At 33.8% G+C, this 4,787-nt stretch overlaps 1 long non-coding RNA gene across 1 annotated transcript; it reads left to right on the top strand.

Annotated features, from left to right (window-relative positions):
* LOC119189617 lies at positions 1-4,393 on the top strand. The gene is made up of 3 exons (XR_005112513.1): positions 1-94; positions 1,990-2,069; positions 4,344-4,393. It is a non-coding gene; the product is annotated as an uncharacterized LOC119189617 (long non-coding RNA).
* The last annotated feature ends 394 nt before the right edge of the window (positions 4,394-4,787 follow it).

Genomic DNA, 4,787 nt, shown 5'->3' with positions numbered 1-4,787 from the left:
CTGTCATCTTTGGTTGACAGCAGATTTGTGAAACTGATGAGGAAACTTTGAAAGAAAAAAGGCATTACAAACAGCAAGAATAATGGAAGTAACGGTATGCTTTTTGTACATTTATTTAAAATTAAAAGTTTACATGTTAGAAAAATTGTTTGTATTGTCATATACAGGGCCATTATGAAAATGCCTTAATAAATGAAACCATTTACTTATCTTCTTGAAAATAACACGATATCATAAATTATTCTCAATATTATGTAAAATAAAGTGTAGATTATATAAAGAAGTAAGTGTAGATTTGGAACAAAATCAATATTAATAAAAAAGTTATTTTTATATTACATCCCAAAAGGCTACTACTACTGCACGAAAAAAAGTTGTCAGAGCGGCAACATCATACTTTAAGTCTGATAGACATTTAAACACAACATATTCCCACTAAACTTAAAACTACAAAATGGTCTAAAAATATATTAGAAAACTAAAACTGTTATTTTGGGTGAAAATCGTTGCATAACTTTTGGCACAATGTTAACACGGGTAACAACAGAAATGTGGTTTCATTTACTAACGGAATGTAAAAATTACCCTGTAGAATTTTTTTAGTAAAAGTGAAGTATGACAAAACATAATTTTGATTTATACAAATAAAAAAAATTAGGAAAAACGTAACAAATAATCGCTTATTAGGTCAAAACTAATTTTAGTACAGGGAGTATGTACGGAGGACATTGATAACTACTATTCTAATTATTTAAATTGATTTTTCTCTTAAGCTAAAGAGGTACGCTTACTGCCTCATACAGTAAACGTGAACTTGGTGTAACATTTATAGTTATACTTTTTATTTTTATAAGTTTTTTTGGAGCATCATTGTTTTACAGTTTTATGGAGATGTTGGCCTTTTTTGTGTCACGAAGTTACTGTGCTATGTTGTAGGCGGTAACTATTTAGGTAATTGCTTTTTGCTCGGTGTTTTGTGACGATTAGCGAATCAGTATCAACCAGAGATGTCTTAAATATATTTTTTTAGCATATTTTTATTCCTATGTCATACCTTGAAATTGTTTCTGATGCATACGTCATTATGAAGGAAATAATAATAGGAAAATCCGGATTGTGTTTTGATTACAAGAATTAGACTACCAAAAGTTATTTGCTTTTAGATAACCCTATAAACTATTACTCTGAATAAGACATTAAATTAAATAGCATCGATAAAGCATTAGGTTGTTTTGACAATACTTTTAATTTTATATTTGTTGTGTACATAGGGCCGGTCTTAGCTTTTCGGGTGCTCCCCTTTTATGACGACCTTTTTGGGATTATGTTTTTGTAGAAAAAAGTATTAGGTTTATAACGACGTGTTTCTGTTAGAGCTTTTTGCACGCACCCAAAGCTTTTGGCGCCCTCCCTAGGGCCTGGTGCCAAGGAGGAGTGTCACGAATAAGCCCCCCAGTACTTCCCTAAGTGCGGTTCTGCTTGTACGTACCTACGAGCGCGTCATCTTTGGGCTCAACAGTATCTCAAAATTGTTACTTATTATTTAAATATTTTAATGATTAAATTATAATATCTATTATATGTACACAATTAACGCCCGTATTTACAAACGCTATTAAACTAAGTACAGAGTAATGCTATGATAAAAAGCCTGTTTCTCATTGCTTTCGGCATGAAAACTTTCGTATTTGTGGTAGGCATAGGAGAGACCGAGACTGTGATATAGAGGTACAGCTTTACTTCAGTTGGCTGTTAGATAAATAAAACTGAACTAGGCCAAAGAAAACATTGAAATTGCTGTTACGATGTGTTCAGGACTACTGTTCGTCCTCATAGTATTGTTTGATACGCAAATACATATGCCTAGTTATTTCATTATTACTTTTGTTTTTCATGAAAATAAATGGGACGATAAAATTTATTTATCAATATTTTTCTTCAATCTGGAGTGTTTTTTTCCTATAGACAATTAATGTTCATTTTTTTCAGAAAATGGCAATAAACACAGCACGGTGAAAGCCGACGGTACCTGCAGTTCGATACCCCTACCGGTTGTACTCATCGATCAGGTATTTATTGTTTGTTTTCCTTGATTTATAATCAAGTTACGTGATTTATATAATGGATTGACGTATTCATTTTGTTGTCTAGAAAATGACGCAAATGTATAAGTTAGCTAGCTTAAAAAGAAACGTTTTATACTGGGGCTGCAAGGTAATACAGTGTGGACCAAATAAAATGATCAACGGGACATGTCGTATCTCTCGATGTCGCCATAATTGTACCGGTTTTGCGTTTGCCTCCATTTCGTTAAAACAGTTCGATTTCGCATTCCAGGGTCAGTCACTGTACATAGCTTACTTTGTACAGTGACTAACCTATTGAAATATCTACTACACAAATCATTGTGTCTATCCATAATTCAGGTGCCATCTTAAAGCTTTTTTGCCTCAGTCATGACGAAATGTTCTTGGTTCAAACAGTCTAAAGGAGGTATATAACATTTACCAAGTATTTTATTTTCTAAGTATGTGGAAAAATCTAGATTGTGCTATCAACCTAAACCATTAGCAGATCTTCTTTGAGCTAGGGTTGTCATATACTGGAATAAGAGACAGGCCGCGTGCCATCACATAACGATAAACATTTGCAATGATTTGACGTATCGTGGTTGAAAAATACGTCTTAAAATTTCCAGATTTTTTTTATTGAGTTGAGTTTGGAAAGAATTTGGCCCGAGTCCATACTGTAAATGAATGTCAAAGGCAGCAGCGATTTTGAATTCATTGTATGCAAAACTTATTATACGGCACGCGATGACTAAACTTTCATTAAATAATCGATAAATTGTATGTTATCGCTTCATCGAGTGACAGTATCATTAACCGCGAACGAGTGGTCCATATTTAGGAGGTATATAAGTACCATTATTAATGATAAACATGTTGTGACATCATGTTTACTTTTCAGGTTAGATACGAATTATGTAGGCGACCTTGTAGTAATAGGCTGACTTTATTAGCTATTTGTTTAATATTTTGCAGTTAATCTACGTACAAATTATCACAATTATTAAAACCTACTCAAAAATCACTAAAATCGAAAAATAACTAAGCTTTATACAGACAAGCAAGATACTTACTTAATCTTTTTCCAATGTGTTGTTATGTTTATACTAGCTGCTCGCGGCTACGCCTGCGTGATACAGTTTTCCGATAAAAGTCCGCCATACAAAATAGCCTATGTCATTCCCAAGGTCTCAAACTATCTTCATAACAAATTTTGTCGCACTTAGTAGGGTAGTTTTTGAGTTTATAGCGTAAAGACAGGCAGACAGATGCGGCGGGTACATTGTTTTAAAATATATGTCTTAGATCTGTTTTAAATCCTACCTTCTCCGCCATATTAAATGGACATAGGAATCAAACACGTGTGCCGGGATTAGACTGGTTTATTAACTCATGCAGTTTACGCCGGTAGATAAAAATAATTTTAAAATTGAGTACAATATCATATTGACAAGATCGTTTTAAGAGGAACAATTCGTTATTGTTGCAGTAGGTTCTTTAACTGTTTACACAGCGCACGCTACGGAAGAAAATCATCATGAATTTTCCCGTTTGTGCAATATTTTTCATTGATGCTCCACTCGTATTGGTCACAGGTCATAGTCATAGTGATGTTATAATAGCCTTTAGCCTTCCTAGATAAAGGGGTTATCGAACACTAAAATATTTTTTCAATTCGAACGTGTAGTTCCTGAGAATAGCGCGTTAAAACGAACAAAGTTTTCGGCTTCATATTATAGTACCTATATATACATTAAATATTTATTTTGTATTTAGTACCTAATTTAAATTGTACCTCGTTTTGGTATATTTGTTCTTTACTTAACTTAAGTGACAATTTGTATAGTTAATGGATGCAAATAGGCCTAGATCCTTTCGCTAACTAAGTCAGTGTAGACAGTGTAACTACAGGACCTAATAAGACTTATCATCTCATGTCTCAGGATGGCGGGCGTAGTGGTATACCAAACAATACTTTGTAATTCAAGGTGTTGGTTGGTATTTCTACTGTTTATGAGCGGTCGTATCGCTTACCATCAGGCGAACAGCAAGTTCGTCTCATCATTATAAGCAATAAAGAAAAATATCCCGGATTTATTACCATAGATCATGGTTACGGGAAAATTTCTTACTTTGTTTTATTTAAGTGCTGTATTGTTAAAGGGTTAAGTATATATGCCGTTTTCTTGGAAATTTAAAAGGGGCACCTGTGGCCATAAATTTGTGGTTCCATACATAATAAAGTCGGATCTTACTTGGTTATTTATGTTACAGGGCGTGCATGTCTCGAGTCACGGACACGCGGGCAATTCGCCCTCCATCGATCGAGCACGGACGAGTGAGTATACACATTAAGTTTGTTATCATCGCGGAAAACTCAATTGTTGAGTTTTGAAAAATGTGATATTTTGTAGGATTGCATGAATAACAAAGGTCATAGCGGTGATTGTTGATAATAAACAGCGCAATTTCCTCGTGATTTCGAGAATAGGAATCGCTTATAATTCGTTAAGGTGTCGGATCTTGTAAACATAGCACGTACATTTTGCTCTATACTTCGGTTTCATAAATTACTAAAGATTTTAACAGTGAATGTTCACTTAAATGTTGTTATAGCTTTAAATATTTGTGTTAGGGATTCTGGATATAACTATAGGCATATACCATATCACCAACCATTGTTGGTGGTAGGATAAATTTTATATTCGTCCGAATAGC

Source organism: Manduca sexta, chromosome 18 (assembly GCF_014839805.1).
Source record: "Manduca sexta isolate Smith_Timp_Sample1 chromosome 18, JHU_Msex_v1.0, whole genome shotgun sequence".
In the NCBI taxonomy this organism is placed as follows: domain Eukaryota; kingdom Metazoa; phylum Arthropoda; class Insecta; order Lepidoptera; family Sphingidae; genus Manduca; species Manduca sexta.
The sequence above is the reverse complement of the archived record's forward strand: the minus strand, read 5'-3'. Positions and strand labels throughout refer to the sequence as shown.